General features: G+C 49.9%; 1 protein-coding gene across 1 annotated transcript in view; it reads right to left on the reverse strand.

Annotated features, from left to right (window-relative positions):
* RAI1 (retinoic acid induced 1) overlaps positions 1-14,708 on the reverse strand; it is a 212,401-nt gene that overhangs the window by 114,339 nt on the left and 83,354 nt on the right. The window contains 1 exon segment of the mRNA XM_038762790.1: positions 11,828-11,927. The gene's annotated coding sequence lies outside the window, so the exon portion shown is untranslated.

Below are 14,708 nucleotides of genomic sequence, written 5' to 3' on the forward strand. Positions count from 1 at the left end.
TTCTAATCCCGGCTCCACCACATGTCTGCTGTGTGACTTTGGGCGAGTCACTTAACTTCTCTGAACTTCAGCTACCTCATCTGTAAAAGGGGGATTAACATTGTCCACGTGGGACAACCTGATCACCTTGTATACCCCCAGCACTTAGAACAGTGCTTTGCACTTAACAAATGTGATTATTATTATTATTATTATTATTATTATTATTATTGTTATTATTACCAACTCTTGCATTGTACTATCCCAAACAGGTGAGTGCTCCGCATCCCAAAAATGGTCAATAAATGCCACCGATTAACTGACCATTCCAGCTCCCCCTAACATGGCACACAATAGCTAAGGTCCCTTCATCCACTTGAAGTTTTCTGCTTGGGGTCTAAGTCCTTTTGCCTAATTTTGCAGTTGTTTTCTTGTCTCTGCTGTTAGATTGCAAAGTCCTGAGGACAGGCAGCTTGTCTTCTTCCTCCTCTATAACTCCCCACAGCACTATCAAAGTCCTGCAGTCAATACGGCTGTCTGCCTGACTGACTCCAGGGTAATAGGGCCAAGCAAGACTGCAGTCACCCTGGGACGGGTACGGTGGATTAAGAAAAAAGCACCAGGCCAGTTGTATTTATCAAATTGAGAGCAATTATACCTTTGCTGTTGGCCTCTGGCTGCCCTCGTGGTATTTTAAACCCCCCAGTAAGGCTTGTTGTTAAATCAACTGAAAATTGTATTAAAATCCCTGAATATCTTACAAGGCGGCAGAACATCCAGCCTAATGAGCCAGGGGGTCACTACAGAAATTAGCCGGGAAGGTCTGCCCACGTTGGGCTTTGTGAGGCCAGTGGGAGGAAGGATCCCAGGAAAAGGTCCCGGGTTGGGGAGATGTTCTAAAGTTGGAATTTGGAAAACAAGCCGGCCGGGAGGATCATGAAAAGATGGGTCGTCTCTAAGGTAACCGGGGCCCAAGAGGGCTCCGAAAGCAAATCCAGGATTCACACAGGTTTGTGCACTGAAACTTAAAGCCAGGATCCAATCTCCACCCCCTCCACTCTGTGCACCCTGAGTCCCCAGGCCCCCTGGCATCCTGTCTGTGAGAATCTCTCTGGAAAGAGAGAGGTCGTAAAGCCTCCCCGCTGCCACCCGGGCACCACCTACATGGGCTCACCCGTCACACCAGCCCAAAGCTCTGCCTCCTCCTCACTCGGGAGCAATGCAGTTGGTAGTAACTGATCTGAATTGCTTCTAACATTTCAAAGGAGGCAGCATTGCTGTGCATTCCCCAGCGGACGAGTGCCGCACAGTCTTTTCAAAATAAAAACCGGGACTCTCCTCCCACCTGCCCTCACCCCGCCACCCCCACCATTTTCCTTGGGCCAACGGCCTTGGTTTTGCTTCATTTTTTTTTCACCAGATGACAAGGACCGGGTGATGAGTTCATACTTTGGAGATGGGATTTTTCTGTCTAATGGGTTCTTTCGGTTATTTTTTTTTTTTTTTGAGATAATCTCTTTCTCTTCCCGGGCCAACAGAAATGGCTCAATCAAGATATAATAATTTTAATTAACGTGTGGATCATTTCTCAAGCTGATCTCCTTGGAGACAAAAGGAAGACATTCTCTTAAGTTTCTCCAATGCCTTACCATTTTCCCCTCCCCCCTCCCCCTTCAGGCCTCTCCTCTCCACCCACAGATCTTCAACCTTGAAAAGTGCATTAATGGAAGGGATCCTTGATCGTTTCCCTTGACTTCTCCTAGGCACACGCATGCACACACACACACAAACACACACAAACACACACAGGTTTTTCTCTTAACCTTAGAGGCTAGAATGGCTTAGAGGTTAGAGTGGGGAACAGGGGTTGAGGAGGGAATAAGTAGAACACTCATTTCTTCCTAAGGGAGATCAAGGAAACTGGCCTATTCTCACCTCCTCCCCCTTCTCCCTGAGAGCTGGATTGCTCCCACTCATGACCTATCTTGGGTAGGGAACAGAGAAGGACGCCATAAGTAACAGCAGAGAACTCAGATGCTTGAGAGTTGGGACACCCCCTTTCCTCTCTACCCCTCCAGTTCAGCCTCATCCTCTTAATTGTCACTCTTGGTTTCTACATCCTGCCTCCTCCCCTCTCCCACTCACCTCCCCCGACTCCTTCTCCTCAGTCCTAGGGGGAGACAAGAGCTCCTTTCTGAGTGCAAGTATGATGCAGGAGCTTCAGGGGCCCTGACTGACACTACCATTATTGATCGCCTGCTGCAAAGGCTCTCTCCTCCCTTCTCCTTCTTCTCACTTGTTTTCTTATATGTAGCAGAGTGCTAGCCTTCTGAGACTTCTGCTGGAAAAGGCTGAGACTGACAGAGCATCAAGATACCCACTGCCTATGGCTTTTAATGATTGCTCTGGGGGTGGGGGAGAGAGCGGTAAGTGTCCTGTTTCAGTGATAAGAGCTTGGCTGGCTCCGGTTGGGTTTTTTCCTTTCTTTTTTATCCTCTTCAGTGAGGGAGTCTCACCCTAAAATGACATAAATCTTAACCCTCCCCCTCCTCCCCACCACCTCAGCTTCTGGGATGTTTGGCCAAAGATTTCAAAGCTCTGCGAGGATACAAGGGGCTGCAAGGGAGCAAAAGCCATTGATGTTGCCGGTTTTCTCCTGGAGGGAATGTGGAGCCCAGACCACCAAGCCTCACAAGTTCTTTTGGATGCTGGGACCTTCAGGGTGCCACGGATGGATAATCTGAGGCTGATTCTGAGCAGCAAAGGGGCCTGTTGTCCCTAGATCCCGACTAGCAGGATTTACAGCATCTTGTTTTAACGGTGAACCCCTCGCACCCAGGGCTTTCTGTTGCTGGGCATCATCCATCTGAGCTGGAGAGGAATGTTGGGTAGCCCCTCCAACACCAGGCTTTTCCAGTACTGGCGCTCTGCAGTGCTGGAGCAGGCTGGCTCAGCAGTTAAGTCAGTCAATCGTATTTACGTGAGTGCTTACTGTGTGCAGAGCATGGTATTAAGTGCTTGGAGAGTACAAAATAACAATAAACAGATACCTACCCTGCCTAAAACGAATTTACAGTCTAGAGGGGGAGACAGACAGGAATATAAAGAAATAAATTGCTTATATGGACATAAGTGCTATGGGGTAGGGAGGGGGGAATGAATAAAGGGAGCAAGTCAGGGTGACGCAGAAGGGAGTGGGGGAAGAGGAAAGGAGGGCTTAGTCGGGGAAAGCCTCTTGAAGGAGATGTGCCTTCAATAAGGTTTTGAAGAGGGGGAAAGTAATTGTCCATATTTCATTCTGCTGCCTGGATCATTTTTCTCCGAAAATGTTCAGGCCATGTTTCCCCAGTCCTCAAGAAACTCCAGTGGTTGCCCTTCCACCTCCACATCAAACAGAAACTCCTCACCATTGGCTTTAAAGCATTCAATCACTTTGCCCTCACCTACCTCACCTCGCTACTCTTCTACTACAACCCAGTCCCTGCACTTCAATCCTCTAGTGCTAAACTTCTCACCGTACCTCGACCTCCTCTATCTCACTGTGGCCCTCTCGCCCGCATCCTGCATCTGGCCTGGACCGCCAGCATCCTTGGCTCCACCACCGATTTTCACTGGGAACCAGGGCAGCTCACTCCACCTTTCTACAACTCAGTTCTGTTTTCTGGGAAACAGGAGGATATCTGGCCCTTCTCCTTTGGCACGGAGCTCTGGAAATCCAGCTCACCTTCAGAGCAGGGGGTGACAAGCACAGTAAAATGAGAGCTGGAAACTCTGGCAGTAGCACCTGGCCTTCCCCATGCATCTCCATCTTCATAATATACAACTCAATTTCCCCGCTCCCTCAGCTGTGAACATTTCATCATCACCCCCATCTCTCTTTACATCTTGCTACTCTTAAGCCAGACACTTTGGGCTGATCCCTCCAGGGAGGGTCCCAAAGAACTCCCAGAAGTAATGCCGCTTCAGGCAGGACTCTCTCTCTCTCCAGACCCTCACTCTCTCAGACACTCACTCACTCACACACACACACACACACACACACACACACACGCATACACACAGACGCACTGTCCTTACAAAGAGACAAATAGTATAGCCTCCAACCCAGGCAGTACCTTCAAGAGAGGTCTTCTCATATATAACAGGTTAAAGAAATATGGCCTAGTCTGAAGAGAGAGAGAGAAAGAGAGGGAGAGAGAGAAAGAGAGAGAAAGAGAGAGAGAGAGAAAGCACTAAGAGGACACCAGGAGGAGACGACTAGTCTCAGTTAAGAACACAAGAACATAAGCACAGCCATAATGAGGTCAGAACAATAGCCCATCTAGCCCTCACACTCAGTCCAAAGAGGGTGGCAGCTAGATGCTTAGGGGAATGATGAGGTGGTTGTCCTCCTTGACATCCATCCTAATGAACAAAGATGTGCCACCTAACAGTCCTAATTTTTCCCCTCTACACCCCTAACTTGACTTCCAGTGTTCATTATGAATCTCTTGTTCATGTATTTAGCGAAAACTCTTCTGAACCTGCTGATATTTTCAACCTGTCCAACTTTCCATGGCAAGGGTACCACCTGCTTATCACCTGTGGTGTGAAAATATGGTTCCTTTTGTTTATTTGAATCTACCATCTTCCACCTTCAGAGTTTGTCCTGTTCTTCTATTGTGGGATTTGATGAATGACGATTCTGTGTTTGCCCTGACCATACCTTGCATGATTTACAAAATCTCAGCCTGTACCATACTCATCTGCTAGAACTGTACGCTTTCCTCTGCCCAGCAACTCTATTTTATGACAACTTATTGACTCCAACTATTCCAGACTTTTAATTCCCTCTTAAAATCCCTAATGCCCCATCTCTCCGCTCTTGCCCCTGATGACCTTGTCAACTATTTTGTTGACAAAATTGAAACCATCAAATGTGAACACGCCCCTGCAAATCTCTCCCTCAACTCTCCAGCTCCCTCCTACCCTCCCCATCCTCCTTCGAGAGGAGTCGTCACCAGCTTTCAAACTGTGCCTCCTACATTATCCATTCACACTTCATAAAAACATCTGCGCTCATTCTTCTTCCCTCCCGGACCTGCTCTTACTCTCAGATGGCTCTCTATTTGGGAAGGAGTGTGGCCTAATGGAAAGAACACGGGCCTCGGAGTCAAAGGACCTGAGTTCTAATCCCGGCTCTGCCACGTGCCTGTTGTGTGACCTTAGGTAAGTCACTTAACTTCCTTGTGCCTCAGGTTCCTCATCTGTAAAATGTGGAATAAGACTGTGAGCCCCATGTGGTCCATGGACTGTGTCCAACCCGATTATCTTGTATCTAGCCCAGCGCTTAGTAGGGTATCTTGTATCTACCCCTCTACAGTGCTCTGTACACAGTAAGCACTTACTAAATACAATTGAATGAATGAATGAATAGATTGTAAGCTAGAGGGCAGGGAATGTGTCTATTATATTGTTAATTGTACTCTCCCAAGTACAGTGCTTGCACACAGTAAGCACTCAACAAATGTGACTGACCAACTAGAGTGCCTGGAACATAGTAAGCACTTAACAAATACCACAGTCATTATTATTATGACGATGCTTTCCCCTCTGCTTTGAATACTCCCGTCTCCTGTCCTAAAAACACCCTCTCTAGACTCCACTGCCCCATCTAACTGTCACCCCATCTCACTAACATTCCTGACTAAACTCTGCAAATGGGTTGTTTACACTCTCTGCCTCCACTTCCTCTCCTCCAAGTCCCTCCTTGACCCTCTACAATCCAACTCCTGACCTCTCCACTCCACTGAAACTGCTTAGAGAGCTAAGGTCACCAATGACTTTCTCACCCAATCTAATGGACCCTTCTCTGTCTTAATTTGTGAACTTTCTCTTCTGGAAAGACTATCTAACCTTGGTTTTTTCTGCCTCTGTCCTCTCTTGGTTCTCCTCCTATCCTTCTAGTCAATCCTTCTCTGTGTCTTCCTCTGGCTCTTCCTTTGCCTCCCATTTCCTAACTATTGGTGACCCTCAAGGCCAAGTTCTGGGTTCCCTTCTATTTCCAGTCTTCACTCACTTACAGTTTCAACTATAACCTTTACATGGATGAATCTCAAATCTACCTCACAAGCCCCTACCTTCTCTTTAAAATCTCGCATCTCCTCCTGCATGCAGGATATCTCTACATGGATGTCCTCCCAGCAAGTCAACATATCCAATACTGAATTCCTTATCTTCCCTCCAAAATCCTCTTTTCCTCTTTTTCATCACTATCAACTACACTACAATCCTTCCTGTTTCCCAAGCCCTTAACTTTGGCATTATCCTTGACTTATCTCTCTCCTTCAACCTGCATATTTAGTCAGTCACTGAATCTTGTCAATTCTATCTCCCCAACATCGCCAGAGTTTGCTCCTTTCTCTCCAACCAAGCACTTGTTCATATCCCAGTTCAACTACTGCATCAGACTCCTTGCTGACCTCCCTGCCTCCAGCCTCTCCCCTCTCCAGCCCATACTCCACTCTGCTGCCTGGATCATTTTTCTAAAATATGACCATTTTTCTAAACTATTATTCTGGCATGCCTCCCTATTCCTCAAAAACCATTAATGGTGCCCACCCATCTCTGCACCAAGCAGAAAGTCCTCCCCACTGGCTTCAAGGAATTCAATCAGCTCTCTCCCTTCTACCTAACCTCACTCCTCTCCCACTATAACTCAGCCCACACACTTCATTCCTTTAATACCAATATACTCACCGTGTCTCACTCTCACCTCTCTCTATCTCTTTTCTATGCTCACACCCTCCCACCTCCCTGCAATTCCCTTCCCCTTTATATCTGACAGACCAACACTCTCCCCATCTGCACGACCCTACTAAAAACCATATCCCCTCTAGGAAGCCTTCTCTGATGAATCTCTTATCTCCCCATCCTTTTCTCTCTCCTATGAACTTAGTCTGAACCCCCTAAGCATTTTGATAGTCACCTCATCTCCACAGCACTTATGTACATAACCTTGTACTCAACTCTTTCCCCTTCTTGAAATTTACTTCAACATCTGTCTCCCACAGTGGGTTGATTGTAAGATCCTGGAGGGCAGGAGTTTTCTTCTCCTACTTCATGAGGGTGAGGAATTGGGTGTTGTGAGACCCTTTGGAAGGAAAAGATTGTACACTGGGAATGAAGAGGAGGACCATCAAGGAACTTCATTATCATAGCCACACCACAACTCACAGTGCCCGCAACCCTCGGGACATTCTTGTCTGGCTTAAGGGAAAGGGGGACAGTTGTCATTATCCAATACAACAATAGGGAGATAGAAGCAGCGTGGCCTAGTGGAAGGAGTATGGGCTTAGGAGTCAGAGGACCTGGGTTCTAATCCTGGCTCTGCCACCTGTCTGTTGTGTGACCTTGGGCAAATCACTTAACTTTTCCGTGCTTCATCTGTAAAATGGGGAATTGAGAAGCAGCATGGCCTAATGGATAGAACACAGGAGGTCATGGGATCTAATCCTAGCTCTGCCACTTGTCTGCTGTGTGACCTTGGGCAAGTCACTTCACTTCTCTGTGCCTCAGTTCCCTCATCTGTAAAATGGGGATTGGGACAGTGAGCCCACCGTGAGACAGGGACTATGCAACCTGATTTCCTTGTATTTACCCCAGCACTTAATACAGTGGCTGGTACATAGTAAGCACTTAACAAACACCATTATTATTATATTATCATTAAGATGGGGAGCCCTGTATGGAACAGGGACTTTGTCCAACCTGATTATCATATGAAAGGAAGACCATCAAGGAACTTCACTATCAAGGCCACCACAACTCACAGTACCCTCAGCCATCACAGGCATTCTTGTCTGGCTATGGGAAGGGGCAGTTTTCAATTATCCAATAAGACAATAGTGTGATAGAAGCAGCATGGAGTACTGATAGAGCTTGGGTCCGGTAGTCGAAGTTCATGGGTTCTAATCCTGACTGTGCCACTTGTCTGCTGTGTGACCTTGGGCAAGTCACTTCACTTCTCTGGGCCTCAGTTACCTCATCTGTAAAATGGGGATTGAGAGGTTGAGCTCCGCTTGGGACAGGAACTGAGTCCAGCCTGATTTGCTTGTGTCAACCCCAGTGCTTAGTATAGCGTCTGGCACAGAGTAAGTGCTTAACAAATACCATCATTATTATTATTATTATCTTATGACTACCTCAGCGCCTGGCACATAATAAGTGCTTAATAAATACCATAAAGGAAAACAAAAAAAGGAACCCTCAGGATCACACTGATCCCTGGGAAGGAATCCTGGAGTGCCCAATGCCGGAGTTCGGTCATTTAAGCAGCTAATCATCACTTGTGTTTAATGGGTGCACTCCTGCCTCTAATGCCTTATGAAGTTTTTGTTTGGTCACTCCTTCCTCAGTAGTATACCATGCTGGTCTTTCCTTCAATTTAGCATGGCTCAGTGGAAAGAGCATGGGCTTGGGAATCAGCGGTCATGGATTCTAATCCCGGCTCCGCCGCTTGTCAGCTGTGTGACTTTGGGCAAGTCACTTAACTTCTCTGTGCCTCAGTTACCTCATCTGTAATATGGGGATGAAGACTGTGAGACCCACATGGGACAACCTGATCACCTTGTATCCACTCCAGCGCTTAGAACAGTGCTTCGCACATAGTAAGTGCTTAACAAATGCCATTATTATTATTATTATTATTATTAATCATGGGAGATCAAGCTCCCTGAAGCCAGGGACAGTCTTTTGCCTCTCTGGTATTCTCCTTGGTGCTTAGTACTGTGTTTTGTACCCAGTTGGTGCTCAGTAAATACTATCAATAGACTAACTGTGGTGTCCGGTGAACTGCATCCTATAGGTTCCCACCAGGGAGGAGCAAGGAAGCTTCATTTGTGGCACATAAGACAGGATGGGGAATTGGAGAGCGTGAAAGAGAATCAAAGCCCTTCTGAGTCGTTCCAGGAAGGAGCCTCTCTGATGACTAATGGTCAACCTTGGGATAAGGGGCCCTCTCACGGTTCCAGAGCGAAAAAACAGAATCCCTTCTTCTCCTTCTCGGGCTGCTTATCAAAATCAACTTCCTCCTCACCATTCTACCACAACCGCTACCCCCCGGGGCTCCATCGACCCCCCTTTACTGCGAGGGATGCCAGCCCCCCATCCCCATTTTTGCTGCCCATAGGGCTCCGAGAAGCAACCGCCTTCTCTTCCCTCACCCCTGGGTTAGCACTGATGAATTTGGAGAGGTCAATCTGCCCTGGGGCATGGCCCCTGTTCAACCTGGCAGATCCTGGCCTTCCCCTCCCCACCCAGAGATTCCCAGGGCAGGGAAAGGTGGCAAAGCATTTACTGAGCCTTTATTCATTCAATCGTATTTCTTGAGCACTTACTGTGTGCAGAGCACTGGATTAAGCACTTGGAAAGTACAATACAGCAATAAAGAGAGACAAACCCTGCCCACAAAAAGCTCACAGTCTGGCCGGGGAGACAGACATCAATACAAGTAGACAGGTACCTCGTACCCCTCTTACCCCTTCCCGCACTTGGGCTACAGGTTGGGGAGGAGGGGGAGGAGCCCTCCCTGGGGTGCAGAGGGGCATCGTGCTCCCCAAAAAGAGGAGGGGGGTGGAGGGAAAGGGCGCAAACCCCAGCCCAGCCCAGAGCGAGTGCAGGAGAGCGTCTATTGTGTGACCCTGGGTAAGTCACTTCACTTCTCTGTGCCTCAGTTCCCTCATCTGGAAAATGGGGATCGAAACGGGGAGCCCCATGTGGGTCAAAGGCCGTGTCCAATCTGATTTGCTTGTGTTCACCCCAGCTCTTAGTACAGTGCCACGTACTACTGGCACGTAGTAAGCGCTTAACAAATACCATCAAACAAATAACAAACAGAAGCGCTCTTCAATTAGAAGCACTCATTATGGCTTGGGCTCAGGGTGGTGGGCTTTTCCTTTTAAAGAGGAAAAAGGGGGCGGGAGAACAGGGGGTTGGGGAGAAGGGGGACGTGGCATCTTTAATTCAATAGACAGGGTCTGTCGAGACTCGCTCTGCCTCTTATTTTGACTTTCATCTGAAAGAGCTGCCCTGGGATTCCATTAAGCCCAATTTAAATCGACTCTCAGCCCCCACGGTTCCTGCTCTTTCCCCACCTCGCCCCCTCCTCCCCTTGGTAGAGGCGACCTGGGCTCAGAGCTGGCACAGGGGGCACTGAACCCCTGAGAGACCCACGCATCCCAACTCTCAACCCTCCCCCCCAGAAAAAGACGGAAGAAAACTGAAAGGGGGCTGGAGGCGGGGGAAGGCGAGGGGAAAGACACTGCTGACCCAAACTTTTGGGGGGCTGGGCCGTGGCATCGATGAGGTGAATGGGGTGGAATCGATTACCACCCCACTGCCACCGTCACCCCAAATCCAGGCCTGCCCCACTGGCTTCTTTCCATTTTCCTTCGACTTTGCAACTCCAAAGCTAGCCACGCTTAGCAAAGTTACCTCTGGCCAAAGCTGCGGGGAGCATTCCTCCCCTTTCTCAGACTCCCCGCGACGACCCCCATTAAGTCGGCTGGGGTCCCCAATACCTGAAGGGGAGGGGAAAGGGCAGGGGTCGAGGGTGGAGGGGCATCTCTCCGTCCCCGGGCCCTTCCAGATGTGACAGGACCGGTTCGGCCTCTCTGTTCTCCGGCACCAATGAAGCGGGTGTCTTCCCTGGTGTAAGACGCACACACGCGCGCACACACAAACACACAACATCTTTCCCGTTCCACGTTTTGTATTGCTTTGCATTCAGACGTTGGCAATCATTTCCAGTCCCTCACTGAAAGCAGGCTCACGTACCAAGGGGGCAACTCCGGCTCGGGTCCGGGGTTAGGGAGCAGCCGGGCCCAGCATTGCCACGGTGGTCATGACACGGGGCGGGGTGTACATGTCTGGCGGGGGGGTGGGAGGGAAGAGAGAGGAAAGAGACAGCGAGAGACCATGAATGAATTAACCAGATGGACGTGGGGGTGGCCGGGACTCCAAGTCTCCCAGATAAGACCCCCGCAACCCATCCTCACCACCCCATGAATCGCTATGTTTGGTTGGGAGAGGAAAATACAGAACTTCCTCTACGCCCCCAAGGAAAATCCCTGCTAGCCAACCCCCAGAGGGGACGATCGGCGATTTGGGAATCTTGGAGGGTGAGGATAAGGGTCACGTATTCCCTGGAAGTTTGGAAGTGCTAGACCGAAAAGGACAATGAAGGCTCCGGGTTAGACAAACGGCGCCCCTCCGGATCACTTCTCACGCTCCGGGTGAGCCCCCGAGTCCCCTGTGCTTAATGCGCTGGGATTTTTCAACTTTGCAAACTAGTAATGCCTGTTTTCCTTTTCCAGCCCAGGGCAACTAATTCAACCCTTTCTCCCCTCATTCCCGCCCCTCTCACACACATAGCATCTCGTTTCCAAAAGTGTCAGCCTTATCTTTGTTCAGACTCACTCACTTCATCCCACTGGATCCCAGCTCCCAAGACACTTTGTAAACGGATCAGGGCAAAACGCGGGGGGGGGGGGGGGGGGGGGGGGGGGGAGAAATCCTTATTCCACTAGGGAGAGAATCCAAGCACCCGATAACGACCCACCAGGAAAATGAGCCAAATAAGCCAAGAACACCAAAGAGAAAATTAACAACTTCTACCAGAAAAAGAAGAGGAAGGAAGAGAACAAAAAAAAAGGCAGTCCCGGGAGGCCTCAATCTATCGGGCGACACCAGTAACGAGGGTGGCAAGTTAGAGAGCGGGCAAAGACAACGAGACGCGGGGAATCTCCAAAGATGGGCATAAAACAAGCAAACAAACGAATAAAGACACAAGGATAAAGCGTAACAATACCTGTTATATCCTCCTTGTTTTCTAACGGTAGGTTTCTGTACGTGTCTTCCTTTTTCCTCTCTCTTGCTCCTCTTCCAGAACACTGCTGCCAGATTAGATCCTTGGGAAAAATATGAGAAATAGCACAATTCTTTCTTTTTTTTTTAACTCCTCTTCCTCTGGCTTTTCTCTCTCTCTCTCTCTCTCTCTCTCTCTCTCTCACTCTCTCACTCTCACATACACACACTCTCTCTCCCTCCCTCTCTCTCCCTCTGCTTCTCCTTCTCAGCAACCCTTCTGAGCTCCTTCAGTAGCCATTATTCATGGACCACTAGGGGATATAAGGTAATTAGAAACGGCCCTATAGCATCCACTCTGAAAATTTAATGCCAGCGGTGGGAGTGGTGTGTATGTTTGTGTGGTGGTGGGGGGAGGTTTGGGCTGCAGGCGGCTACACACGAGGCAGGATAACGAAGCTAGGGAGGCTGAAAAGTGGGGGGCGTCGGGGGTGGTGAGAAGAGGAAGAGAAAGAGGAGGGTGTGGAAGACACTCGTGCGATATCACTCTAGAGACGTCAGGTCAGAGGCTAGGATGCTCAGAGATACTGAGGGGCTGGTAACGATGACTTTCTTTTTTTTTTTCCTGAGTGGGGAGCAGGCTTGCCGGTGTGCATGTGTGCGTGCGTGTGTGGAATAGCAATCAATAACAGAGGCAGCACAGAGAGCACAGAAATGCCATCATGCACGGTAAACAGAAAACTGCAGACATCTTTTGTGGGTGTATGTGTTTGTGTGTGTGTGTGTGCCTGTGTGGAGGTGGGGGGATTTGGGAGGGGAGGGCCCTAGATCCTGGGAAGGACAAGGAGGAGGAAGGTCGGTTTGGATATTGCCCCCTATTCTCCCAAACCCAATCCCAGCCCCGCAACCCCCTCCCCTAAAGATCCCGGTCCTGAGGACGCTCTGCTTGAGCAGGATGGAGGATGGAGGGAGGGCGAGGAGACTCAGTTCCTTAGCTGCGCCGCGTTTCACTTCCAAACGCGGTCCGACTCAGAGGGGTGGCGACGGGGGGCGGGTGGGGGCGAAACCTTGAGTTAAGGAGGGAGAGAAAGAGGAAACCACACCTGCAGCTCTCTCTGTCCTGCTTAGCCAGCTGTGGCCGAAACAGTGACTGACGGGGAAAACCCAGCGGCCCGGACTCCAAGGTTTGTGGATCTTTGGGGATTTAGCTCGGACCGTGTCGGAATCCGATCCGACAGCACCTCCTTGTCCGCTTCTGGGTGTTTATGGAAAATCGGGGGAGGGAGAGAGGAGAGGAGACCCCTCCCCACCACCAGACCCCCTTTGAACGAGAATGGCCAGAAAATCCAAGGCGGCGCAAGGAGATTCCTCCTTTTCCGCCCAAGGACCTTCACCTTGGGGACGCGCGAATGTCCCTTGCCATCAGTTCCCAGAGTTGGGGGGCGAGGCAGGTCAGACCCCAGACCCACCGCCCCCAATTCCCTCGAGGAGCCTCCAACTGCATCCCGGATCCGCATGGGAAGGCAAGAATCCCGATCTTCTGGACTGGGGCTTGCGCCCCGGAGAGCATTGAGAGGAGGAAACATTTGCGCGCGTGTGTTTTGGAGAGGTTGTGTGTGTCTGTGTGTCTGTGTGTTGTGGGGGGAGGTGAGGTTTTCCCACTCAGGCAATCCCTACAGTGCTTAATTCTTCTTTAGAGAAGCAGTGTGGAAAGAGCTCGGGCTTGGGAGCCAGAGGTCGTGGGTTCCAATCCCGCTCCGCCCCTTGTCCGCTGTGTCACGTTGGGCAAGTCACTTCACTTCTCTGGGCCTCATCTGTAAAATGGGGATTAAGACTGGGAGCCCCATGTGGGACAACCTGATTACCTTGTATCTATCCCTACTCTCTTTATTTGGTCAATGATGTGCATCTAGCTTTACTTCTGTTTATTCGGATGACTTGACACCTGACCACATGTTTTGTTTTGCTGTCTGTCTCCCGCTTCTAGACTGTGAGCCCACTGTTGGGTAGCGACCGTCTCTATATGTTGCCAACTTGGACTTCCCAAGCGCTTAGTCCAGTGCTCTGCACACAGTAAGCGCTCAATAAATACGACTAACTGACTGAATGAACAACCTTGTATCCTTGTTTAGAACAGTGCTTGGCACATAGCAAACGCTTAACAAATGCCATCGCTGTTATTATTATTTTCTTTTTGGCAGACGACCCCCGTCTTCCTTGTCGCCACCCACGTGGGACCCCGCTGATCCCGGTTTGGTCTCGGGCCCATCTCCCAGGTTAATAATCCCACATTGGGAAGGGGGGAGGATTTCCTCGGCGGCTCTGTCTCCTCTGTCTTCCCTCTCTCGCTGAGCAGCTCGTTTCCACACTCCGCAGCCCTGCCCTTGTCCCCGGGTGAGGGCCAAGGGGAAGGAGCCGCTGACTCTCTTCTATCGCCTCCCACTCGCCCTCCCCCCGGCCTTCCAGACGAATCCCTCTCTCCCGATGAAGCCTCCCCCCTCCTCTCCCCTCCCGCTGGCTGCCGTTCCCGATTTCCCTCGGCCTTTCTCTGGATCATTTCTATTTCTGCTCCGAGGTGACCAAGGAGACGCGCGGCGTCCAAGAGGGAGGACAGACCGTCCATTTGTCTAATGGCGTTAGACCATTTTACATCTCCTCCCCCCGGCTGACTGTGGCCCCCATTCCTCCCCTCGCCTCCGGGGAGGTCTGAGTCAATCAATCAATCAATCAATCAATCAATCAATCAATCGTATTTATTGAGTGCTTACTGTGTGCAAAGCACTGTACTAAGCGCTTGGGAAGTACAAGTTGGCAACATATAGAGACGGTCCCTACCCAACAGTGGGCTCACAGTCTAAAAGTCTTCTGTCCAGACCCCCACTCTC

This window comes from Tachyglossus aculeatus, chromosome 21 (genome assembly GCF_015852505.1).
Source record: "Tachyglossus aculeatus isolate mTacAcu1 chromosome 21, mTacAcu1.pri, whole genome shotgun sequence".
NCBI lineage: Eukaryota > Metazoa > Chordata > Mammalia > Monotremata > Tachyglossidae > Tachyglossus > Tachyglossus aculeatus.